Source organism: Chiloscyllium plagiosum, unplaced genomic scaffold, assembly GCF_037043375.1.
Source record: "Chiloscyllium plagiosum isolate Xiang-an unplaced genomic scaffold, Cpla_swu_hap1 HiC_scaffold_49, whole genome shotgun sequence".
NCBI lineage: Eukaryota > Metazoa > Chordata > Chondrichthyes > Orectolobiformes > Hemiscylliidae > Chiloscyllium > Chiloscyllium plagiosum.
Window position 1 is genome coordinate 3,777,826 of NW_028270187.1, and position 27,589 is coordinate 3,805,414.

Below are 27,589 nucleotides of genomic sequence, written 5' to 3' on the forward strand. Positions count from 1 at the left end.
ACTTTGAATTTATTGTTAACATGTTTATAAAAAGACCAGTATGAGAGTTTTTCATTGTGTCCAATAATCTCTGGGTATCTGTTTAAATGTGTACCTTTCATGTCAATTTTTGATTTCCCTTTGAACCATTTGAAAACAAAGTATGTATTCAGTCATTTCATCTGAGATGTATTCTGTTTTCTCCTGGTGGAAACAAATTAAATTGCAATATTTGTTTCAATCTGGCACTTGGCCTGCTATTTAATTCCTCCAGTTTGGACAAAAAGAATTGATACATGAATTACATACAGTCAGAGAGTCAGACAGCATGTTTAAGCCATGGTGAAATAATTGGATGAATAATTAGTCTGGATTTTTATTTACTTCTTTCCCTCTTAAGTGGAATACATTGTGAGCATGCAATAGGTTCAGTATTTTCTAATAAACAAGTAGAATGTACTTTTTGACCAAGTTGATAACATGCATTTAAAATCTATAGGAAGTTCACTTGTACACTGGGGCTGACACACACTCACACTGTCCTGGATAACTTGGTTAATAAAATGCTAATTCTCCCAACTGAGACCTCTTTGAGTTCATGTTTTTTCTATTTTTTCCCCAAAAGACCTATTGACCTAACAGTATTTCTGTACTTTGCAAGTTATTCTGTATCCACTGTGTATTGGCACCATCTCACTCTTTGTTCTGTCCAGAAATTATCATTTTCCTTCAAGTCCTTCATTACACAAACAGTCTGCAACTGTTTGTTCTTCTTTGAGTGCAGAACTCATTTTGTTTCTTCCATTCACTGGTAAGATTTTGTTCTTGGGAAGTACTTTGTACCTGTCAGTCTGTGCTACTCAAAGGGACTGTGGATATAGCTTATTGTCCTTCAAAACTCTGCTCAGATGGGACAGACTGTGCACAGATTAGAGCAATATTGACTTGTGAAAAACTTGGAAACTAAAATTTAATGTTGACTACATATGCTGTTGTGTACATGCATTGATTTTTAGATTAGATTAGATTTCCTACAGTGTGGAAACAGGTCCTTCAGCCCAACAGGTCCACACTGACCCTCCAAAGAGTAACCCACCCAAACACCTTTTCCCTCTGAATTATGCACCAAATTGACAATTTAAGCATGGCCAATTCTCCTGACCTGCACATCTTTGGACTGTGGGAGGAAACCGGAGTACCCGGAGGAAACCCACACAGACACAGGGAGAATGTGCAAACTCCACACAGTCACCCGAAGTTGCATTCGAACCCGGGACTCTGATGCTGTGAGGCAACAGTGCTAACCACTGAGCCACTGTGCCAAAAGAATTTTGAAAGGAACAGTTGTTATGGTACAGGAAGGATGCCCACACTTGATTAATCCTGCTTCAATCTTCCTGCACTGTGTTACTGAGCAGTTTAAATGTTTGCTGTTAAGTGGACAGCCAGTTAGCAAAGGAGAGAGTTTTCAGTTCATGTTTCGTGAAGTGAATGGGAAAGATCTTAATTTCTTTGACTGTATCTGTAGGATTCACAGACAAGTGAAACCAGAACACAATGTCACAGAAAGGATCTGTGCTGTTCTTCAGAGTCAAGGAGGTAAATGCAATGGACTTTTGCAACTCCGATAGTACGGAGTCTAACTGGGGATAATGATATCAAGGTGTGGCCTTTAGAGAGTCACACAGCTTTACAGCACAGAAACAGATCCTTTGGTCCAAGCTGTTATTGCTGTCCAGAGATCCTGATCTGACCTAGTCCCATTTAAATTAAGATCTCATGACACCAGGTTATAGTACAACAGCTTTTATGTGGGAGAACTATGGCGGAGCAGTGCACTGAAAGCTAGTGCTTTCAAATAAACCTGTTGTCTGAGAAACTGGTGTTGTATGATCCTTAACATTGTCCACCCCAGTGCAATGCTGGCACCTCAACATCATGGCTAGTCTCATTTGCCAGCATTTGGCGCATATCCCTCTAAACTGTTCCTATTCTTGTACATATCCAGGTGCCTATAAAAGGTTGTAATTGTACCCACCACCTCCACTTCCTCTGGTAGCTCATTCCACACAAGCACCACCCTCTATGTGATAAAGTAACCCTTCAGGTCCTTTTTAAATCCTTTCTACACAATTTAAACCTGTGCCCTCTATTTTTGCACGCATCCATACTCAGAAAAAGACCTTGGCTATCACCCTATCATGCCCCTTGTGATTTTCACAACCTGTACAAAGGTCACACCTCATTCTCCGACAGTCCAGGGAACAAAGCAACAGCCTGTTCAGCCTTTCGCTATAATTCAAAACCCCCAGTCCTGGCAATGAAGCATACTGATGAGAGTAGAGCAGATGATTTGGTTTACATGTACTTCAGTCAGGCCGTTGTCGAGGCATAACCCCCGACCAGGGATGAAAGACTCAGCAGGCAGGCAGTATTCAGGCAAGTGGTAGGTGTTTATTCAACCAGAAACCGGTTAGTGCAGGTAGACGGCCTCTGAGAGGACAAAAGATAGTCCTCCGAGACTGGCCTCAGAACAGAGGTCTATGACACAGTCTGATTTTACAATAAAAAGCAATATTTTTAATAAACTTTCTGATAACAATCACATACAACTTTATTATGATGTTCCTCTCTCCTACTTTGCATATCCTAATCAATGATGGGCATTTCTATGGACTGCCCCAGGATCCCCTGACATCTCAGAGTTTAGCGGAAATTGTAATCACTTGGCCTTGTGATCTTTCTATGCATCCTATTCATTTTTATTCCAAAGTTATTTACGATACACCTTCAGGTTTCTCTCAGGCTAGCTTGTCCCGCAGGACAGTTAAATGTTGTTATACATTGTATTCCATTTTATCAAGTTCAATTGCTCCTCTGATATAATTAGGACAGTGGGGAATATATGAAGAAAAAACAAAGGACAGCTTGTTTTGTCTTACTTGCCATAGACTTGTAATTTTAATTTTTATTATAAAAAGTTAGTTACAAAGTGTGAAGTAACTTATTTGCCCCAACTGTTAACACTTTGTGATTAATGGATTGTGAGCAATCTATTTTGTTCTGGGAATAAGAGAAGGTGTTACCTAAAGCTAACTAACCTTCACTTCCAGGTTTAAATGCTTCTTTTCCTATTTATACTTTGGTATTATGCACCTATTTTTTATGCTGAAAACTACTGTGATGATGCTAAGACTCTCAATGAGAATTTTTCGTAATATTCAAACTTACTTAAAGAAACGGATAACTTTAAGATAACTTTAGCTATTACACCTTCAGCTGTTTTAGGGCATTAATGGGCTGTAACTAGCACCTGGTGATTGTTCAGTAACTGGGACAATTACCCTTTCATTTAATGTGGCTGGAGTTACTCATTTAGTGGACCTTCGGTCTGCTTGTCAGAACTGTTTCGAATTGGAACAGGCTGGGTCCTTGGAGTGGCTTGTTCAATGGTATCATTTTAACTTATTGTGTGAGTGGGCTGTTTAGCTTAGATTCTGCCTGCCATTCTGTTTCACAACCTGCTGTTTAATTCTACTTTACACTTATACACCAGTTTGTGTCAACAGACATGGGCTACTCTATCTGGCCTGGTACAGGCCACCCCGACAGCCTTTGACAAAGTCCCATATAAAAGACTGGTCCAAGATTGGCTCTTGGAGTCTTAAGCAAACTGGATCTGAAATGAGCTTGCAGACAGGATGCAAACTATGATGGTGGAGGGTTGTGTTTGTGATTGGAAGCCTGTGACCAGTGATGTATCACAGGGATCAGTGCTGAGACCCTTGCTGCTTGTTGTGGACATATTAACAATTGGATGTGAATGTAGCATGTATAATTAGTAAGCCTGCAGATGAAGTTTTCGTGTGGATGTATTAAATGTTTCAGTGTAGCCTTGGAGTGCAAAGGGCCTGTCCCTATGCTGTATTGTTCTTTGCTCTATGACATGAAAGTTGGCGGTGTTGTTGACAGTGAGGGGGATGGTCTCAGGCTACAGTATGAGGACATTGGGTACTGCAATGACAGATGGAATTTAATCCTGATAAATGTGAGGTAATGCATTTTGGGTGGTCTAATAAGGGAAAGAATTATACAATGAAGGATTGGTCCCTAGGGAGTACTGAGGAACAAAGGGACCTTGGTGTACAAGTCTACATATCCCAGAAGGTGTCAGCACCAGCAGACAAGTTGCTGAAAAAGGTATACAGAATGCTTTCCTTCAGTACCGGAGCTGTTGAATATAAGAGCGAGGAAGTCTTATTCCACCTTTATAAAACAGATCAAATACTGTGTGCAGTTCTGATTTGTCACAATTCTAAAGGATGGGATTGACTGCAGCCGATGTAGTGGGTTGGAAAGTTTCCGTCAAAAGGGGAGGTCGTATGAGCTGGGTTTGGTTTCCTTGGAGCTGAGGAGGTTGAGGGAGGATCTGACTGAGATATACTAAATTGTGGAAGATGTAGACAGAGTAGATTGTGAGAATCTTTCTCTCTTTGGCTGATGTGTCTGAGACCAGAGGGCACAAGTTGAAGTTGTGGGGAAAGCAGTTTAGCAGATATCTAAGAAAAATATTTTGATGTAGATGGTGGGTAAAGTTTGTAATATGCTGCCTGAGAGTGTGATGGAATACTCTCACAGCATTGAAGCAGCATCTGGATGTGCCATTAAAGAAACCAGGGCATAGTTGGCTGTGGGCCAAGTGCAGGTCAATGGGATGAATGCAGTTTGGTGATTGTTGGACATCATGGACATGGTGGACTGAAGGGTCTGTTTCTATGCTGTATGACTCTATAACTATAAAATCCTTTTAAATGTTTTCTGCACCATCTCAAGTTTAACAACATCCTTCCTGGTGAAGGGTGATATGCACTGTATGACATCCTGACAGCCCAACTCCTGCACTCAATGTTCTAACCAATAAAGACAAGTATGCCCAATGCCTTCTTCACCGCCCTGTCCACTGGTGACTCTATTTTCAAGAAAATATGCACCTGCACTCCTCGGTCTCATTGTTCAGCAACGATCCCCAAGACCCCACTATCAAGTGTACAAGTCCTGCCCTGGTTTGTCTTATCAAAATCTAACACCTCACATGTATCCAAACTAAACTATCTGCCACTTCTTGGGCCCACTGACCCACCCGATCAAGGTCAGAATTAGTATTTCTTTCTCAGTGCACAGTGATATAATTATTTGAAGACTGTTGAAGTAAAGGTAGGTGTTAATTATCCTGGTCTGTATTGTGATGATGCTCACCATCATTGGGACACAATATGTGGCTCTACGGAGAGGAGGAGTAAGGGAGAAGGACTTTGATTTTCTCTCAAGCAGTGGAGGAAAGTGCAACAGTCAAACTAAGATCTTTGAAGAATGAAACTGTTGAATTCTTCTCGCAAAAAGATAAAATGAGCACCTCCAGTAAGCTCCCTTATCCTGTGAGAAGTTACAGGGAGATAGTCACACCTTGGGGACAAGAAAATGGCCAATGGGTCACAGTCAGGGGACTGAAAGGGAACTAGCAGACAGCACAGGGATCCCCTGTTGCCATTCTCCTTAACAACAAGATACCGTTTCAAATAGTATTGGTTTGGGGCAGACTTACCAGTAAGTCTCTGGCACACAGTCTGTCCCTGTTGCTTAGATGTGAAGTGGGGAGAGGAACAGCGCATTAGTCATTGGGTTCTCCATAGTTAAAGGGACAGATATGATGTTCTGTGGGAAAGAGAGAGATTCACGGTCGGAGTATTGCCTCCCAGGTGCCAGGGTTCATGATGTCACAGATCGTGTTTTTGGGATCCTTGAGGAGGAGCGGGAGCTGCCCAAGTCATGGTCCACAAAGGCACTAACAACATAAGTAGGACAACGGATGCGGATTTAAGGCAGAAAGTCAGGGAGCTAGGGTAGAAGCTTGGAGCTAGAACAAGCAGAGTTGTTAACTCTGGCTAGTGCCCATGCCACATGCTAGCAAGGCGAAGAATCGGGAGAGAGGATTTCAACATGTACCTAAAGGGATGGGGTGGGAGGGAGAGTTTTGGATCCCTGAGGAAAAAGGGACCTTTGGGTAGGTGGGACTTCTACAAACATGATGGTCTACACCTGAAGCAGAGAGGTACCAATATCCTGGGGGAAGTTTGCTAATGCTCTTCAGGGGGGTTTAAACAAATTCAATAGGGGGATGGGAACCTAAATTGTAGTTCCTGTGTCCAAAGGTTGAGCGTAGTGAGATCAGAAATATGGTTTCAATGTTACAGGAGTGCACCAGCAAACAGGAAGGTGGTTTGAAGTGTGTCTACTTCAATGCCAGGAGCATGCAGAATAAACTGGGTGAACTTGCAGCATGGGTTGCTATCTGGGACTTTGAGGTTGTCGCCATTTCGGACACATGGATCAAGCAGGGACAGGAATGGTTGTCATAGGTTCTGGGATTTAGATGTTTCTGTATGGACAGAGAAGATGGCAAAAGAAGGGGAGGTAGGGCATTGTTAGTTAAGGACAGTATTACGGCGGCAGAAAGGATGCATGAGGACTTGTCTAATGAGGTAATATTGGCTGAGGTGAGAAACAGGAAAGGAGAGGTCACTCTGTTGGGAGTTTTCTATAAGCCTCAGAATAGTTCCAGAGATGTAGAGGAAAGGATTGTAAAGATGATTCTGGAATAAGAGTCAATGTAACAGGGTAGTTGTTCTGGGAGACTTTAAATTTTCAAAATATTGACTGAAAATGGGTCAGTTTTTGTCCAATGTGTGCAGAAGGGTTTCCTGACACAGTGTGTAGACAGGCCAACCAGGTGCGAGGCAACAATGGATTTGGGACTGGGTAATGAACCCGGCCAGATGTTCGATTTGGAGGCAGGTGAGCATTTTGGTGAGCGTGACAATTTAGTTATGTTTACTTTAGCGAAGGAAAGGGATAGGTATATACCACAGGGCAAGATTCATAACTGGGGGAAAAAGCCATTATGGTGCGAGTGGGCAAGATTTATGATGCATAGGATGGGAAAGGAAACCGCAGGGGATGGCACAATTGAAATGTGGAGCTTATTCAAGGAACAGCTACAGTGTGTCCTTGATTAGCGTGAATCTGTCAGGCAGGGAGGACGTGGACGAGTGAGGCAGCCTTCGTTTACTAAGGAAGTTGATCTCTTGTCAAGAGGAAGAAGAAGGCTATGTTACGATGAGACGTGAAGGCACAGCAAAGGTGCTTGAGAGTTACAAGATAGCCAGGAAAGACCGAAAGAGAAACTAAGAAGAGCCAGGAGGGGACAAGAGAAGTCTTTGGCAGATAGAATTAAGGAAAATGCTAAAGCTTTCGATAGCAATATCAGGAACAAAAGAATAACTAGAATAAGATTCGGGCCAATCAAGGACAGGGGTGGAAAGTTGTGTGTGGTGCCTGAGGAGGTAGGCAAAGCGCTAAATGAACATTTTCGATCGGTATCCACACTGGCAAAAGACGATGTTTTTGAGGACAATACTGAGTGACAGGCTATTAGACTAGATGGGATAAAGTTTCACGAGGAGGATGTGTTAGCAATTCTGCAAATTGTGAAAATAGATAAACCTCTGGGCCAGATGGGATTTATCCTAGGATTCTCTGGGAAGCCAGGGAGGAGATTGCAGAGCCTTTGGCTTTGATCTTTATGTCGTCATTGTGTACAGGAATAGTGTCAGAAGACTGGAAGAAAGCAAATGTTGTCCCCTTGTTCAAGAAGGGGAGTAGGGACCACCCTGGTGATTATAGATCAGTGAGCCTTTCTTTGGTTGTGGGTAAATTGTTGGAAAAGGCTAGAAGAGACAGGATTTATAATCATCTCGATCAGAACAAGTGGTTTGGGAATAGTCAATATAGTTTTGTGAAGGGTAGGTCATGCCTCACAAACCTTCTTGAGTTCTTTAAGAAGGCGACCAAGTAGGTGGATGAGGATAAAGCAGTTGATGCAATGTATGTGGATTTCAGTAAGGTGTTTGATTAGGTGTTTTCATTAAGGTTCCCAAAGGTAGGCTACTGCCCAAAACATGGAGGCACGGAATTGAGGGTGATTGAGCAGCTTCGCTCAGAGATTGGCTAGCTGAAAGAAGACAGAGGGTGGTGGATGATGGGAAATGTTCATTCTGCAGTCAGTTACTAGTGGTGTATCGCAAGGATCTGTTTTGGGTGAGGGTGTAGGAGGATCAGTTTGTAAATTTGCGGATGACACTAAGGTTAGTGGAGTTGTGGACAGTGCTGAAGGATGTTGCAGGTTACAGGGGAACATAGATAAGCTGCAGAGCTGGGCTGAGAGGTGACAAATGGAGTTTAATAAGGAAAAGTGTGAGATTATTCACTTTTAAGGGAGCAATAGGAATAAAGAGTACGGGGCTAATGGTAAGGTTCTTGGCAGTGCAGACGAGCAGAAAGACCTCTGTGTACATGTACATAGATCCCTGAAAGTTGCCACCCAGGTTGATAGGGTTGTTAAGAAGGCATAGGATGTGTTAGCTTTTATTGGGAGAGGGATTGAGGTTTGGACCCATGAGGTCATGCTGCAGCTCTACAAAACTCTGGTGTGGCCACACTTGGAAAATTGCATCCACTTCTAGTCACCGCATCACAGGAAGGATGTGGATGCTTTGGAAAAGGTTCAGAGGTGATTTACTGGAATGTTGCCTGGTCTGGAGGGAATGTCTTATGAGGAAAGGCTGAGGGAGTTCAGGCTTCATTAGAGAGAAGAAGGTTGAGAGGTAACTTAATAGAGACACATAAAATAATCAGAGGGATAGATAGTGTGGGCAGTGAGAGCCTTATTTCTCCAATGGTGATGGCTAACACCAGTGGACATCGCTTTAAATTGAGGGATGATAAATATAAGACAGATGTCAGAGGTAGTTTCTTTACTCAGTAGGAGGGGCATGGAATGTTCTGCCTGCGACTATAGTAGACTCGCCAACTTTAAGGGCAGTTAAATGGTCATTGGATAAACATATGGATGAAAATGGAATAGTGTACTGTGCTGTCATGTTCTGTGTTCTATTATCTCACTAAATCTTTCATACTCCACTGTTTCAAATTATGATTATGTGATCGCATTGAGTATTTGTGAAAATGGTAGAGTTTTCTTGTGTTTTATATCAGATTTTATAGGAACGCAGGGCTATTTGTAGAACAGGAAAGCTAATTTGAAACAATGGCACAAGAAGCATTTTTGGTGAAGATGGAGTCATAAAAAATCTGTGCTAATGGTGGGGATGGCAGCTCCTCTGCCACCATAATACATTGATGGAAATGGGATGCTGTCTGAATGGGAGTAGAATTGTTAGCTGGATGTCTCTGACTGCTGCAGACCACAATAACTCCATGTGAGAGTGATATTCATCTCGATTGGATCATTTCCTATTGGCTGCAGTCTATATGGAACTCCATAACTATTAGTCCTGCTCTGCAGTTACAGTGTTTGCATTTTGAACTAATTCTCAATTAGTCAGTTGCTGTGTGTGTCTGCAGTAATTATTTTCCACTGTCAGGAACAACATTAGAAATTCCTGGAGAAATTCAGTTCTGAATAACAGTTACTGGCCCCAATACATTAACTCTGCTTTCTATCAATGGATGCTGCCAGAAGTGCTGAGTTTTTCCACCAATTTCTACATTTGTTTCCAGCCTCTAGCATCTGCAGTTTTACTTGTCAGGCTTTGACAGAGAATGGGTGTTTGGAATTCACATTGTTTAATCACGTGACTACATGTGACAACTATTCATTAAAGCGTTAACTCTGTCCTGCCCAATCACTAATAAATTAATAACACTGCTTCATCCTGGAAATTGGTGACTTTTGTCTGGTTTCCTTCTATCTCTGTATTAAACATCTATGTTATATCTGCTTTTTGAAATGATGTTACAGTCTGATTTTATTTTCCATCTTGATTTTAACTTTATAAATGTCATATTAAATGTAGATTTAATGTCTTTCCTGTGCATCTATTTCAGATAACAATTCAGTCTAAACACCTTGAAAAATGGTGTAAAATAACAATGGGCTTGACAATATTAGGCAAGAACTTGCAAAAGCTGAATGGCAGCAGATGTTCGCAGGTAAAGGAACATCTGGAAATTGGGAAACCTTCAAAAATAAGATAACGAGAGTCCAGAGACAGTCTGTTCCTGTTAGGGGGAACAGCAAGTCTGGAACGTGTAGGGAATGCTGGATGACGGAGAAATTGAGGTTTTGGTCCAGAGAAAGAAGGAAACATATATCAAGTATAGACAGCAGAGATCGAGTGAATCCTTAGAAGAGGAAAAGGCAGTAGGAGTATATGTAGAGGGAAATCAGGAGGGCAAAAAGGGGACATGAGATAGCTTTGGAAATTAAGGTTAAGGAGAATCCGAAGGGATTTTATGAATACATTAAGGACAAAAAGGGTAACGAGGGAGAGATTAGGGCCCCTCAATGATCAGCAAGGTGGCCTTTGTGTGTAGCCACAGAAGATGGGGGAGATACTAAAAGAGTATTTTGCATCACTGTTTACTCTGGAGAAGGACATGGAAGATATAGAATGTGGGGAAATAGATGGTGATATCTTGAAAGATATTCGTATAACAGAGAAAGAAGTAGTGGATGTCTTGAAATGCATGAAGGTGATTAAATCCCCAGGACCTGATCAGGCATATCATAGAACTCTTTGGGAAGTTACGGAAGTGTTTGGTGTGTCCCTTGCCGAGATATTTTTAACATCGATAGTCACAGGTGAGGTGCCAGAAGACTAGAGGTTGGCTAACGTGGTGCTACTATTTAAGAAAGGTGATAAGGAAAAGCCAGGGAACTTTAGGCTGGTGAGCCTGCCATCAGTGTTGGCAAGATGTTGGAGGGACAGAACTTACACGTATTTCGACAGTCAAGGACTGACTCAGGACAGTGAACATGGTTTTGTGCATGGGAAACCATGACACACAAACTAAATTGAGATTTTTTGAATAAGTAACGAAGAGGATTTCCCCATGGGAGACTGGTTAACAAAGATCGATCTCATGGAATACAGGGAGAACTTGCCATTTGTATACAGAACTGGCTCAAAGATAGAAGATAGAGGGTGGTAATGGAGGATTGTTTTTAAGATTGGAGGCCAGTGACCAGTAGAGTGCTGGGTCCAATATTTTTTGTCATTTATATAAATGATTTGGATGTGAGCATAGGAGGTATAGTAAGTAAATTTGCAGATGACATCAAAATTAGAGTGTCGTGGACAGCGAAGAAGGTTACCTCAGATTACAAAAGGATCTTGATCAGATGGGCCAATGGCTGAGAAGTGGCAGATGGAGTTTAATTCAGATAAATGCAAGGTGCTGCATTTTGGGAAAGCAAATCTTAGCAGGACTTAATGTTAAACTCCTAGGGAGTGTTGCTGAACAAAGAGACTTTGGAGTGCAGGTGCATAGTTCCCTGAAAGTAGAGTCGCAGGTAAATAAGATAGTGAAGAAGGTATTTGGTATGATGTTCTTTATTGGTCAGACTTTTGAGTACATTTTGCGGCTGTACAGGACATTGGTTAGGCCACTGTTGGAATATTGCATACAGTTCTGGTCTCCTTCCTATCAGAAGGATGCTGTCAAACTTGAAAGGGTTCAGAAAAGATTAACAAGGATGTTGCCGGGGTTGGAGGATTTAGGCTAGGAGAGGTTGAATAGGCTGGGGCTGTTGTCCCTGGAGCATTGTAGGCTGAGGAGTGACCTTACAGTGGTTTATAAAATAATGAGTGACATGGAAAAGTTATGTTCCCTGGGATGGGGAAGTCCAGAACTAGAGGGAATAGGTTTAGGGAAAAATGGAAAAGATATAAAAGAGATCTAAGTGGAAAGGTTTTCATGCAGAGGGTGGTACATGCATGGAATGAGTTGCCAGAGGAAGTGGTGGAGGCGAGTACAATTGCAACTTTTAAAAAGCATCTGAATGGGTTTATGAATAGGAAGAGTTTGGAGGGATATGGGCTGAGTGTTGGCAGGTGGGTAGCTGGTCGGCATGGAAAGTTGGACCGAAGTGTCTGTTTCCATGCTGTACATCTCTTTGACTCGATGATTGATGAGAGTAGAGCGGTGGACGAGATCTATATGGACTTCAGTAAGATGTTTAACAAGTTTCCTCATTGTAGTCTGGTTAACAAAGTTAGATCACAAAATCGGGGAGAACTAGCAATTTGGACACAGAGTTGATTTGAACGTGGAAGACAGAGGGTGGTTGTGGAGGGTTATATTTCAGACTGGACACCGGTGATCAGTGGTATACCACAAGGATCGGTGCAGGGTACACTGCTTTTTATCATTTATAAGAATGATTTGAATGTGAACATAACACGTTTGCAGATGACACCAAAATTGGCAGTGTAGTGGACAGCAAAGAAGGTTCCCTCAGAGTACACAGGATCTTGATCAGGTGGGGCTCTGGGCTGAGCAGTGGCAGATTGTATTTAATTCAGATAAATTTGAGGTGCTGCATTTTGGAAAGGCAAACCAACGTAGGAGTTACACACTTAACGGTAAGGTCCTGGGGCGTATTGCTGAACAAAGAGACCTTGGAGTGCAGGTTCATCGTTCCTTGAAAATGGAGTTGCCGGTCGATAGGATAATGAAGAAAGCATTTAGTATGCTGTTCTTTATTGGTCTGAGCATAGAGTATAGGGGTTTGGACGTCATGTTGAGGCTGGTAATTGGTTCAGCCGCTTTTGTAATATTGTGTGCAATTCTGATCTCCTTCCTATTGGAAGGATGTTATGAAACTTGAAACATTCAGAAAAGATTTATAAGATTGTTACCAGGGTTGGAGTGTTTGAGTGAAAGGGACAGGCTGAAGAGGCTGGGCCTGTTTTCCCTGGAGTGTTGGAGGCTGAGGGGGTGACCTTATAGAGATTATCAAATCAGGAGGATCATGGATAGGCTAAATAGACAAGGTATTTTCCCTGGGGTGGGGGAGTCGAGAACTAGAGAGCATAGGTTTCAGGTGAGAGTGGCAAGATTTAAAAAGGACCTAAGGGGAAACTTTTCTGTGCAGGTGATGGTGTGTGTATGGAATGAGCTCCCAGAGGAAGTGCTGGAAGCTGGAACAATTCCAACATTTAAAAGGCATCTGGATGCATACATGAATAAGAACGGTTTAGAGGGATATGGGCCAAGTGCTGGCAAACGGCACGAGTGTTGGCAAATGGGACGTGATTCGTTTCGGATATCTAGTTGGCATGGATGAGTCAGACCGAATGGTCTGTTTCTGTGCTGTACATCTCTATAACTCTATGGCTGTGAACTATAACAATTATTCGAAATGGGGTAGTGTACATAAAGAATGGTGAGAAAGAAAAAAATTATAAATCCTCCATGATATCTGACTCATGATTTGAAAATTTCTCTCTGGAAATTGAGTTAATGTGTGTCTAATTCAACCTGCTCTATAACTATGGAAAGGATGCTCTTCAGTCTGACAGCAGTAACATACCTGTTGTTTGTTAGAATGAAATGATCACACTTGGCTTTGTACTGAGGACATATTACACTGTCTTGGTCCTTCAAGTAATTGTCTGGAGGAAGACAGAAGAGACATCGTCTTAAATCAACATTAAGTCAATGAAATAATTTAATAATCCTTAGGCTGTTCTTCCTTCAAGACAGCAATTCCAACAGGACCATAGGTCTGATTCTATTCTTGGCCTGAGCTGCTTTTTGGTGACTGTATCAAAATAATCTGTACCAATTCACTGAGAACCAGATACTAACCAACACCCCTACAAATGGGATAATCTAATGCAAGTGTGTGTCTGGATATGAAAGTTTCCTTATCTATCTATAGTGGTAAGTTCTTGCTCAGTGAATGTGTGGAGACAATTATCAAGATGTACCTGTTAAATGCTGCTCTGTGAATATCGGAGTGTAATTATCAAACTGTAATTATCAATCAGCAAAATCTGTACAAATATGCGAGTGAATGCAGTTATCAATCTGTCGCTGTTACTCTCTGGTAAATATATTTGCATTTTCTCATCAAAGAGACAAATAGGGATAGACTGATAACTGCACTCATACATTCACATCGCATAAACCTACAGGTGAAGATTGATAACTGAACTCGTGTATCCACATAGAGGCAACTGCCAGGGACTAGTTGATAAATACATTTCATACATTTTAAATAAACAGAATCAGTCCCTATGTGTTTCTCAGATGTGGATATGCGAGTTTAATTATCTATATATACCTGTCAGTTTCTGCCCTGCGAATGTGTTTGTTTGCTTACCAATCTGTCCTGAACAGTTTCTGCTGTGTGTCTGAGAGTGTAGTTATCAACCTGAACCTGTCAATTTCAGTTATGAGAATCCAAGTTTCGATATTAGTCTCTACCTGTCAGTTTCTGCTGTATGAATATTAAATGCAGTCATCAATTTGTATCCATCTGTTATTTTGTGAGAATGTCGATATTGATCGCTGTCTGCAAGTTTAAGCTATATCAATATGGGAGAGCAATTATCAAACAGTATCTGTCAGGTTTTGCTATTTGACACTAGAGTGTCATTGTCAATCTGTTTCTACTATGTCAATATGACAGTGTAGATATCAATCTGTCCTTGTCAGTTTTTTTCCTGTCAATATGCAAATACAGTTATTGATCAGTACCCATCAGCTTCTGCTCTGGTGAATGTGGGTGTATTAATCAAACTGTAGTTGTCACTGTCAGCGATGTGAATGTGGGAGTACAGTTACCATTCTCTACCTGTCATTTTCTTCTTTGTCAAAGTGAGTGTAACTGTCAATCTGTACCTTTCAGACTCTGCTGTGTGAATACATAAATATAGTTGTCAATCTGTAGCTGTCAGTTTCTGCTTGAATATGTTTGTGTAATTGTCAATCCTTCCAGTTTCGACTATGTGAACGTGTGAGCTGAGTTTTCACCTGTCGCTATCAGTTTCTGCTTTGTGAATGTGAGAGTTTAGTTATCAATCTTTGTGTGTCAGGGTCTGTAATGTCAGTGTTTGAGTGTATTTATTCATCTTTTCCTGTCAGTTTGTGTGACTGTAGTTATCAACTTGTACCTCTCAGATTGAGAGTGTAGTTATCAATTTGATTTGATCTGATTTATTATTTTAGTCGCACTGAGATACAATGGAAAGTATTGTTTTGTGTACTTTACAGGCAGATAATATTTAACAAAATGCATCAAGGTAATAGAACAGAATCCGCAATACAAACCTTCAAAGAGACAGAGATTAACGTTAAAAATTGAGCAAGATTAGAGTGGTGCTGGAATAGCACAGCAGGTCAGGCAGCATCCGAGGAGCAGGAAAATCGACGTTTTGGGCAAAAGCCTTTCATTAGGAATGTTTGAAACGTCGATATTCCTACTCCTCGGATACTGCCTGATCTGCTGTGCTTTTCCAGCACCACTCTAATCTTAACTCTAATCTCCAGCATCTGCAGTACCCACTTTTGCCTTAAAATTTGAGCAGTACATTCAAAAGTCTGATAACAGCAGAGAAGCTGTTCTTGAGTTTGTTGGGTGGTGTATTCAAACTTCTGTATTTTCTGGTGGTAGCTAGGAAAATATTAGTTTTTATACAGAAGATAGGGTGAGTGGAAGGGTGACGAGTAAAAGACAGATAGAGATAGAGTCCAAAGAAAGAGAAGAACAGTAGGACAGATAAAGGAGTGGATAACTGTCAGACTAAGTGGGTGAATAGCCTATTAATAGGGCCTGTTAGTGGCTAACAATTGGTGGTGTATAATAGCAGACTATATGTTAACATGTGGGGTTTTGGGTAATGACATGGGAGAGCTCAAGCCCTGTAGTTGTTGAACTCAATATTGAGTCCACAAGGCTGTCGAGGTCCCAAACAGAAAATGGGGTGCCGTTCTTCTAGCTTGCACTGAGCTTCACTGGAGCAATACAGCAAGCCTGAGACAGGGAACAGGGTGGTGTGTTGAAGTGGCATGCAACTGGAAGCACAAGGTCTTTTTGTCTGGACAAAATGTAGGTGTTCTGCACAGTGGACATCCAATCTACACTCAGTTTCCCCAACATAGAGGAGACCACATTGTGTGTAATATCTTTGCCACCATCAGTTCTGAAGACTGGTCACTCGACCTGAAATGCTGCCAGACCTGTGTAATGTTTGTTTTGTTATCAATCTCTGCCTGTCAGTTTCTTCTCTGTGATTATGTGAGTGTCATTATCAAAGTGTACACGTCAATTTATGTGATTTGAAATTGGAAGCATAATCAATCTATTCCAGTCAATTTCTGCTTTATGAATATGTGTAGTTATCAATCTTTCTCTGAAATTTACTGCCACCTGCATGTGTGAGTTATTAACCAACTTGTCCCTGTCAGATTCTGCTTTGTGCATCTGAGAGTGCAGTTATTAATTTGTATATATCAACTTCTTGTTTATAAATGTGCAAATTCATTTATCTTACTGTACCTGTCAGGTTTTGCTATGCAAATGTGTTAGTCTAGTTATCAACCTTACCTGTCATAGGTGTGTCCATGATTATTGTTCTCTCCCGTACAGTTGCTGCAATGTGAATATGTGAGAGCAGATATCAATCTAAGACTGTCAGTTTTGGTTGTGCCCATACGAGAGTTTAGGACTTAAGACCATTACACCATAAGACATAGGAGCGGAAGTAAGGCCATTCGGCCCATCGAGTCCACTCCACCATTCAATCATGGCTGATGGGCATTTCAACTCTACTTACCCGCATTCTCCCCATAACCCTTAATTCCTTGTGACATCAAGAATTTATCAATTTCTGCCTTGAAAACATTTAGCGCCCCAGTCTCCACTGCACTCTGCGGCAATGAATTCCACAGGCCCACCACTCTCTGGCTGAAGTAATGTCTCCACATTTCTGTTCTGAATTTACCCCCTCTAATTCTAAGGCTGTGTCCACGGGTCCTAGTCTCCTTGCCTAATGGAAACAATTTCCTAGCATCCACCCTCTCCAAGCCATGTATTATCTTGTAAGTTTCCATTAGATCTCTCCTTAATCTTCTAAACTCCAATGAATACAATCCCAGGATCCTCAGCCATTCCTCATATGTTAGACCTACCATTACAGGGATCATCCGTGTGAATCTCCGCTGGACACGCTCCAGTGCCAGTATGTCCTTCCTGAGGTGTGGGGACTAAAACTGGACACACTACTCCAAATGGGGCCTAACCAGAGCTTTATAAAGTCTCAGTAGCACAACGGTGCTTTTATATTCCAACCCTCTTGAGATAATTGACAACATTGCATTCGCTTTCTTAATCACGGACTCAACCTGCATGTTTACCTTTAGAGAATCCTCAACTAGCACTCCCAGATCCCTCTGTACTTTGGCTTTAAGAATTTTCTCACCGTTTAGAAAGTAGTCCATGTTTGTATTCTTTTTTCCAAAGTGCAAGACCTCGCATTTGCTCACATTGAATTTCATCAGCCATTTCCTGGACCACTCTTCCAAACTGTCTAGATCCTTCTGCAGCCTCCCCACTTCCTCAGTACTACCTGCCTGTCCACCTAACTTTGTATCATCGGCAAACTTCGCTAGAATGCCCCCAGTCCCTTCATCCAGATCATTAATATATAATGTGAACAGCTGTGGCCTCAAAACTGAACCCTGCGGGACACCGCTTGTCACCGGCTGCCATTCCGAAAAAGAACCTTTTATCCCAACTCTCTGCCTTCTGTCAGACAGCCTATCCTCAATCCATACCAGTAGCTCACCTCGAACACCATGGGCCCTCACCTTGCTCAGCAGCCTCCCATGTGGCACCTTATCAAAGGCCTTTTGGAAGTCTAGGTAGACTACATCCACTGGGTTTCCCCGGTCTAACCTACTTGTCACCTCTTCAAAGAACTCCAACAGGTTTGTCAGGCACGACCTCCCCTTACTAAATGCATGTTGACTTGTTCTAATCCGACCCTGCTCTTCCAAGAATTTAGAAACCTCATCCTTAATGATGGATTCTAGAATTTTACCAACAACCGAGGTTAAGCTTATTGGCCTATAATTTTCCAACTTTTGTCTTGATCCTTTCTTGAACAAGGGGGTTACAACAGCGATCTTCCAATCATCCGGGACTTTCCCTGACTCCAGTGACTTTTGAAAGATCTCAACCAACGCCTCTGCTATTTCCTCAGCCACCTCTCTCAGAACTCAAGGATTAGCCCATCGGGGCCAGGAGATTTATCAATTTTAAGACCTTTTAGCTTTTCTAGAACTTTCTCTTTTGTAATGGCAACCATACTCAACTCAGCCCCCTGACTCCCTTTAATTGTTGGGATATTACTCATGTCTTCCACTGTGAAGACTGATGCAAAGTACTTATTAAGTTCTCCTGCTATTTCCTTATCTCCCATCACTAGACTTCCAGTATCAGTTTGAAGTGGCCCAATGTCTACTTTTGCCTGTCGTTTGTTTCTTATGTATTGAAAGAAACTTTTACTATCATTTCTAATATTACTGGCTAGGCTACCTTCATATTTGATCCTCTCCTTCCTTATTTCTCTCTTTGTTATCCTCTGTTTGTTTTTGTCGCCTTCCCAATCTTCTGATTTCCCAGTGCTCTTGGCCACTTTATAGGATCTCTCTTTTTCTTTGATAGATTTCCTGACTTCCTTTGTCAGCCATGGCTGTCTCATCCCTCCCCAGATAATCTTTCTCTTCTTGGGGATGAACCTCTGTACAGTGTCCTCAATTTTACCCACAAACCCCTGCCATTTTTGCTCTACTGTCTTCCCTGCTAGGCTCTGCTTCCAGTCTATTTTTGTCAGTTCCTCTCTCATGCCCTCATAATTACCTTTATTTAACTGTAACACCATTACATCCGATTTTGCCTTCTCTCTTTCAAACTGCAGACTGAACTCTACCATATTATGATCGCTGCTTCCTAAGTGTTCCCTTACTTTAAGATTTTTCATAAAGTCTGGTTCATTACATAGCACTAGGTCCGGAATAGCATGCTCCCTTGTGGGCTCAATGACAAGCTGTTCCAAAAAGCCATCCTGTAAGCATTCCATGAATTCCCTTTCTTTGGATCCACTGGCAACATTATTTACCCAGTCCACCTGCATATTGAAGTTTCCCATGATCACCGTGACCTTGCCTTTCTGACATGCCTTCTCTATTTCCCGGTGCATGTTGCGCCCCTGGTCCTGACCACTGTTAGGAGGTCTGTACATAACTCCCACTATGGATTTTTTGCCTTTGTGGTTCCTCAATTCCACCCACACAGACTCCACATCATCCGACGCTATGTCATTCAGTGCCATAGATTTAATTTTGTTCTTAACTAACAAGGCAACCCAGCCCCCTCTGCCCACCTCCCTGTCTTTTCGATAAGTTGAAAACCCTTGGATGTTTAACTGCCAGTCCTGACCCCCCCCCCCCCCCCCGTAACCACGTCTTTGTAATGCCTACCACATCATAATCATTCACGATGATCTGTGCCATTAGTTCATCTGCTTTGATGTATACATGTCAATTTCTGCTGTCCATGTGTGAATTTAGGAATTCATCTATACATGCCAGTTTCTGCTGTGTGACTGAGAGTGAAGTTCTCAATGAGTTCCCATCACTTTCAACTCTTATATATCAAAGTTGCTCAATTCTCTGGCAGCCAATAATATTCTAAGAGTCTAATGATGTCCATGAATCTATTGTTGATTGCCAGAAAAACACATCTGGTTCAGTAATGTCCTTGAATGAAGGAAACTGACATCCTTCCCTTGTCAGACCCACATCAATGTGGCTGCAAGGGTAGTTAGGGATGGACAATAAATGCTGGCCGAGTCAGTGATGCCCCCATCCCATGAATGAGTTAGAAAATAAAATTCTGTGACTGTGATTCAATCTAATAATAGTGTTTAGGGTGTTGAGATTGGGCCTTAATCTCTTATGCATTTTGTGATTTATGACTCAGTCACAGAATTGATACAGCCATTCAGCCTGTTGTGTCTGCACTGGAACGTTCTATTCTTATTCTGTTCTCCATACTAGTTTCCACTAATTGTTGGGATTCTAATCTTCATTCACTCACTGTCAGTGTCTCGGTGTAAGTGTCAGTGTCTCGGTGTAAATGCAAATTTGAGATTAGTTCTGCAGTTATTGGCCTTTGAATACCTAGAGTGCCAGTTTTGCTCTGTGTGCAACAGTGACAAGTCGAGTATATGGATGCTATTCTCTATGTTCAGTTGTATTTTTTCAGCAGAGTGTAAGATAAACCCGTTCAATATTTGATATACCTGTGTGATTGAGGAGTTAATGTTGGTTTAATACTTATCTTTGCCAAGAATCTGAATTTTATTGTATTCAATCTCAGTTTTCTTTTTATATTTTGTGTGTGCAGTCGTCTTTGGCAGTTGCTGCTGGGCACCGCAATAATGTAACATCTAATACTAACATATTCTGAAGCGATTAATAATGTGGTCAGTCAATTTATGACTACATATCTGGAAGTAGTTGTGGATCTAAATTGCATTTTGTTTTCCCTTTTACCATTAACTGGCTGAATGAGAATGAGTTTTCTGTTGTGCTGCCAATCTGTATCACTTTAAAGATTGGTACTGGTTGAGATCACACCAACATTGTCTGTATGTCTCTGTGTGATTCCAATTCTGATACACTTTATGAGGTGGTTCTAAGGACTTATCAATCAGTGTTTCATACATTAAAAAAGTATGGAAATGCTTCTGCATTACTGAGGCCCTCAACCAGAATGGGAGCGTGCATGAAGTGTGTTTTCATCAACACTAGGCTGAGAGTGAGAATGAGAGAGACAGAGACAGACACAGATGTGTATGTACATATACGAATGAGCATTAAGCATCCTCTCTCGAAGCATCCTCTGTCGATAAGGCTTGACCAAGAAGTTCATTTGAAATTTACATTGTTTGATTATTGTCTTTGTAGAGGACAACTGTTTATCAAAAGAATAATTTTGTCCTGCTCAATTACTCATAAATGTCCAACATTGCTTCTATATCTGCACTTAATATCTACTTCATATATATATATATATATATATATAAAAATGTAACGCCATGATCGGTTTGTTCAAATTGATTGTAACTTTAAAAATGCCAAATGTACATATGAATTTAATGCAGCTCATAAATATATATTTATTATAAGCATACAGTCTAACCTGCTTCTAATCTTATGAATGATAATTGGCTTTGAATGATGGAATTTACTGTCACTGAGGTGGTAAGCACTGAGAACAGGGTAAAATAACATAGATTTATGTATTGTCAGTTGTGTTTAACTCTTGGGTTGAATGTGTACTTCTGGAAATGGAGCTCAATGTGTGTGACTCAATCCACTCAGATAGAGGAAAGGACCTTCTCCTCTCCGACAGTGGTAACATACCTGCTGGGTGTGAGAAGCAGCTGGTCACCCTTGGATTGGTCCATCAAATATTTGCCTGGACAAAGACAACAGAGAGAGCTCCAGTAAATCACTAGCAGCTGAGTAGGAAGACATCAAATGATCAATGCAATATTCAGGTCATGATCATTATAATTATTTGTTTTTGAACAGGGAAAGGTGGAGGCAGAGAGGTCAGGAAGAAGATTGCAGGTTAGGAAGGTGGTGCTGAGTTCGAGGGATTTGACTGAGACAAGGTGGGGGAAGGGGAAATGAGGAAACTGGAGAAGTCTGAGTTCATCCCCTATGGTTGGAGGGTTCCTAGGCAAAAGATGAGGCGCTCTTCCTCCAACCGTCGTGTTGCTATGGTCTGGTGATGGAGGAGCCCAAGGACCTGCATGTCCTTGGTGGAGTGGGAGGGGGAGTTGAAGTGTTGAGCCACGGGGTGGTTGGGTTGGTTGGTCCGGGTGTCCTCTGAAACGTTCCGCAAGTAGGCGGCCTGTCTCCCCAATATAGAGGAGGCCACATCGGGTGCAGCGGATGCAATAAATGATGTGTGTGGCGGTGCAGGTGAATTTGTGGCGGATATGGAAGTATCCCTTGGAGCCTTGGAGGGAAGTAAGGGGGGAGGTGTGGGCGCAAGTTTTGCATTTCTTGCGGTTGCAGGGGAAGGTGCCGGGAGTGGAGGTTGGGTTGGTGGGGGGGTGTGGACCTGACAAGGGAGTCACAGAAGGAGTGGTCTTTTCGGAACGCTCCTGGGAGCAGATGCGGCGGAGACGAAGGAATTGGGAATATGGGATGGCCTTTTTACAGGGGCCAGGGTGGGAGGAACCCAGGAGGACCAGTTCCAATACCGTTCAACCCCCATGGCCTCCTTCTTCAAAGACCGCAATTTCCCCCCCGACATGATCAACGATGCCCTCCACCGCATCTCCTCCACCGCATCTCCTCCACTTCCCACTCCTCCGCACTTGAGCCCCACCCCTCTAACCGCCACCAAGACAGAACCCCACTGGTCCTCACCTACCACCCCACCAACCTCCATATACAGCGTATCATCCGCCGTCATTTCCGCCACCTCCAAACGGACCCCACCACCAGGGATATATTTCCCTCCCCTTCCCAATCAGCGTTCCGAAAAGACCACTCCCTCCGTGACTCCCTCGTCAGGTCCACACCCCCCACCAACCCAACCTCCACTCCCGGCACCTTCCCCTGCAACCACAAGAAATGCAAAACTTGCACCCACACCTCCCCCCTTATTTTCCTCCAAGGCCCCAAGGGATACTTCCATATCCACCACCAATTCACCTGCACCTCCACACACATCATCTATTGCATCCGCTGCACCCGATGTGGCCTCCTCTATATTGGGGAGACAGGCCGCCTACTTGCAGAACGTTTCAGAGAACACCTCTGGGACACCCGGACCAACCAACCCAACCACCCCATGGCTCAACAGTTCAACTCCCCTTCCCACTCCACCAAGGACATGCAGGTCCTTGGGCTCCTCCATCGCCAGACCATAGCAACACGATGGTTGGAGGAAGAGCGCCTCATCTTCCGCCTCGGAACTCTCCAACCACAGGGGATGAACTCAGACTTCTCCAGTTTCCTCATTTCCCCTCCCCCCACCTTGTCAATCAAATCCCTCGAACTCAGCACCACCTTCCTAACCTGCAATCTTCTTCCTGACCTCTCCGCCCCCACCCCACTCCGGCCTATCACCCTCACCTTGACCTCCTTCCACCTATCTCATCTCCAGCGCCCCTCCCCCAGGTTCCTCCTCCCTACCTTTAATCTTAGCCTGCTGGACATACTTTCCTCATTCCTGAAGAAGGGCTTATGTCTGAAACTCGATTCTCCTGTTCCTTGGATGCTGCCTGACCTGCTGCGCTTTTCCAGCAACACGTTTTCTGCTCTGATCTCCAGCATCTGCAGTCCTCACTTTCTCCGCTTACAAACAGCCCCCGGTTCTCCCTGAACTCACCCCGAATCAATCCCGGTCTCGGAGCCCCCTCTGTGTCCCAGGCTCCATCCCGATGTGCTGCTGGAAGGAGCCTGCTGTTCCCTCGCTTCCCTGGGCGCTGATCTCTCCATTGCGGTCTGTTTCAAACAAACCTCTTGCACTCACTGAGTAAAAATGCTCCTCAATCGCAGCGCTGGGGGAGGGCCTCACGCATGCGCTCCTCTGGGTCAGGAACAATCAGCATTGGGGGAGGCGAGCGTGCGATGAGGCATTGCGCATGCGATGTTTTCCCAAAAATTCCCAGAAACAAATATCAATTGGTCATTTCCCCAATTCCCTTCTCTCCCAGTTTGACCAAAGGAACTGGGGCTGTGGGGAAAAGGGCAGAGAAGGTTTCAAGCTGGGACATTGTTCCTTTATAAAGCTCCAATGGTGCTCATTCCCGGGTCATGTTAATAACTCCTCCCTCCGGCTCTCTCACAATCTGATCAGGGGGCGAAGAAACTGGAGGCTACTCGGCCCATTCTCTGTGCTCTCCCTTTCGATAACATCACATCTGATCGAATGTTAACTGTGGTATTTAATCCTGCTGACCCCATATCCACAAATATTAACTCCTTGCCCATTTATCATACCGAGAGATGGAATAAGTGGATCATTCTTACGAAGGCAGAAAATAACTGATGGATAGAGTCTTGAATCACAGCGTCAGAGCTTATTTCTGGATCAGGAGGCCCGTGGAAAAGTCAGACTAGGTGTGCAACAACATCTCTGGGACTCGATTTAGTTTGTCGTGGATGACAGATGTTAGTGTCAGATATGCTGCAGACAGAAACCTTGTAATGTGTTGTATGCCACAATGAGAGACCCCAGCTGTTTTTGTATATTCACTCCTGGAACGTGGATGTCGCTGGCTGAACCTACCATTTATTCTCCATCCCTTTGAGAAGGCAGTGGTGAGCCACCATCTGGAACAGCTGTTGTCCATGTGCTGCCCACAATGCCATGAATACGCAGTTCCAGGGTCTTGATCCACTGACAGTGAAAGAAAGCGGTTTTATTTCCAAGTCAGCATGGTGAGTGCCTTAGAGGGGAACTTGTCCGACATCAAGGTGGTGTTCCCTGACATCAGCTGCCTTTATCGTTTTCGATGGAGGTCGTCGCGATTTTGAAGGTCCTCCTTTTACAAATTACAAAACTCGAATATCTTTGTCAGCGGCACAGACAGACCTTTCTCTGGCCGATAGCGTGAAATCAGAATAGTGTGTTGTCTCCCTGGTGTCAGGATCAAGGATATCTCGGAGAGTGCAGGATATTCACAAAGGGGCGTACACATTGGAACTAACTACACAGGAAGGGAAAGGGATGAGATTTCGAAGGAAGAATAAGGAAGGGAGGCAAGAATTTAGAAAGAAGGTCCTCTCCAGCAGTAATATATAGATTACTCCTGCTGCTACGTGCGACTGGTGGTAGGAATAGGATGATCGAGCAGAGGAATGCCCAACTCAGGAGCTGGTGCAGGGGAGAGGTGTTCAATTTTTTGGATCATTGGACTCTCTTCTGGGGAAGACGTGACTTTTAGAAAAAGGATGGAATACGCTTGAATTGGAAGGGAGCTACTGGGGACGGGTTAAACTAGGAAGGTGTGGGCGTGGGGTGAGGTCAGTGGGAACCGGGGAGATAGTGAACAAAGATATCAATCTGAGGCTGGTAGTCGGTAAATCAAACACCCAGGGCAGACAGGAACACAGCAGAGAATGTGGTTGGATTGATAACTTAAACTGCATTTATTTCAATGCAAGACGCCTAACAGGGAAGGAGGATGAACTCAGGACATGGTTCGGAAACTGGGATTGGAATTGGGATATCATAGCAATTACAGAGACATGATTTGGGGATGACACAACAGACAGCTTAATGTTCCAGGAATCAAATGTTATAGGAAGGATGGGGAGAGGGGTCAGCAAGAGAAAATGGGGAGTGACATGTTTGGTAAGAGAGAAGATCACACCTTTACGGAGGGAGGATATTCCTGGACTTATATCCATGGAAATTATTTGGATGAAACTGAGAAATAAGAAAGGGTTTGATCACCTTATTGGGATTGGACTGTAGACACCCTAACAGTCGGCAAGAAATCGAGAAACAAATTTGTCAGGATTTCTTAGACCTGCAGGAATAATGGTATGGTTATGGTGAGGGATTTTAACATTCCAAACATAGATTATGGCTGCCATATTGTTAATGTTTTAGACAGAATGGAATTTCCTAAACGTGTACAAGACAAATTTCTGATTCAGTATATAAATGTATGTTCTAGACAAGGTGCAAATCTTGACCTACTCTTGTGATATAATGATGTATCAGTGGGAGAGCACTTTGAGACCAATGACCATAATTCTATTAGTTTTAAAACTCTGATGAAAAAGGATAGACCAGATCTAAAAGTTAAATTTCTAATTTGGAGGAAGACCAATTTTGAGAGTATTGTGCAAAAATTTCAAAAGTTGACTGAGGGCAGATGTTCACAGGCAAAGTGATGGCTGAAAAATGAGAAAATGAGGGTACAGAGACAGTATGTTCCTGTTCGGGTGAAAGGCATGACTGGTTTGTGTAGGAAATGCTGGATGAGAAAAGAAGTTGAGGTTTTGGTCCAAATAAGAAGGAAGCAAATGTTAGTTATATACAGCAGAGATTGAGTGAATCCTTCCAAGAGTATAAAGGCAGTAGGGATATATTTGAGAAGGAAATGAGGAGTGCAAAAAAGGGACATAACATAGCTTTGGCAAACAGTGTTAATGAGAATTCAAATAGATTTTACAAATACATGAAGGTCAATAGGGTAACCAGGGAAAGAAGAGGGCCCAGCAAAGATTAGCAAGGCAGCCTACGTGTGGAACAACAGGAAATGTGGGAGATACGAAGCAAGTGCTCACTGAGGAGAAGGAAATGGAAGATATAGAACATGGGGAAACAGATAGTGACATCTTAAAAAATGTCCATAATACAGAGGAGGTGCTGCTGGATGATTTTAAACAGAAAAGGTGGATAAAGCATGAGCACCTGATCAGGTGGACCTGGAACATGGTGATAAGCTAGGGAAGTGATTGTTGGGCCCCTTGCTGAGATATTTGTATCATCAATAGTCACAGGTGAAGTGCAAAAAGACTGGAGGCTGGCTACCATGGTACCACTATTTAGGAAAGGTGGTAAGGAAAAGCCAGAGAACTATTGAACAGTGAGCATAACATCAACAGTAGGCAAACAGTTGAGGGGATTGTGAGAGACAGGATTACATCTTTTTGAAAGGCCAGGATTGATTAGGGGTAGTCAACATGGCTTTCTGCTTGGGAAGTCATGTATCACTAACTTGACTGATTTTTTTTTTTAATTGGTATGGAAGAGGACTGATGAGGGCAAAGTGGTGGATGTGATCTGTATGGCCTTCAGTAAGGCGTTTGACAAGGTTCCCCATGGGAAATTGGTTAGCAAGATTGGATCACATGGAATGCAAAGAATACTAGCCATTTGGATACAGAACTTGTTCGAAGGTAGAAGACAGAGGGTGGTGGTGGAGGAGGGATGCTTTTCAGACTGGAGGCCTGTGACAAGTGATGTGCTACAAGGATCACTGCTGAGTCCACTGCTTTTCATCATTTATATAAATTACTTTAGTTAAAAAATGACAGAACACAAACAGGTTTCTTCCAAAAGGTTTATTTAGAAGTACAAACTTTCGGAGTGCTGCTCCTCCATCAGGTGTCAGTATTTAGAAAGCTTGTCCTTCCAAATAAACCTGTTGGAGTATAACCTGGGTGTTGCGTCATTTTTAACTTTGCACACCCTAGTACAGCACCTGCACCTCCACATTATTATGAATGATTTGGATGTGAGGTTGCAGTTATTGTTAGTAAGTTTGCAGATTACACAAAAATTATAGGTGTACTAATCTGCAAAGAAGGCTACTTCAGAATACAGCAGGATCTCGATCAGATGGGCCACTGGATCCAGGGGTGGCATATTGAGTTCAATTTAAATCGATATGAGGTGCTGCAATTTGGAAAGGCAAATCAGGGCAGGACTTACACACTTAATATTAAGGTCCTGTGGAGTGTTGCTGAACAAACAGACGTTGGAATGCAGGTTCGTTTTTGCTTGAACGTCGAGTTATAGTTAGATAGGATAGCAAAGAAGGCATTTGATATGTTTTACTGGTCAGAGCTCTGCTTATGTGACTTAGGAGAACATGTTATGGGTGTACAGAACATTGGTAATGCCACTTTT

General features: G+C 42.7%; 1 long non-coding RNA gene across 1 annotated transcript; it reads right to left on the reverse strand.

The window, feature by feature from the left end:
* Nucleotides 1-1,626: 1,626 nt before the first annotated feature.
* Nucleotides 1,627-21,463, reverse strand: LOC122544681 (uncharacterized). The gene is made up of 4 exons (XR_015754976.1): nt 21,340-21,463; nt 13,433-13,514; nt 5,582-5,691; nt 1,627-4,210 (listed from the first exon to the last, which is right to left on the reverse strand). It is a non-coding gene; the product is annotated as an uncharacterized LOC122544681 (long non-coding RNA).
* Between the last annotated feature and the right edge of the window lie 6,126 nt (nt 21,464-27,589).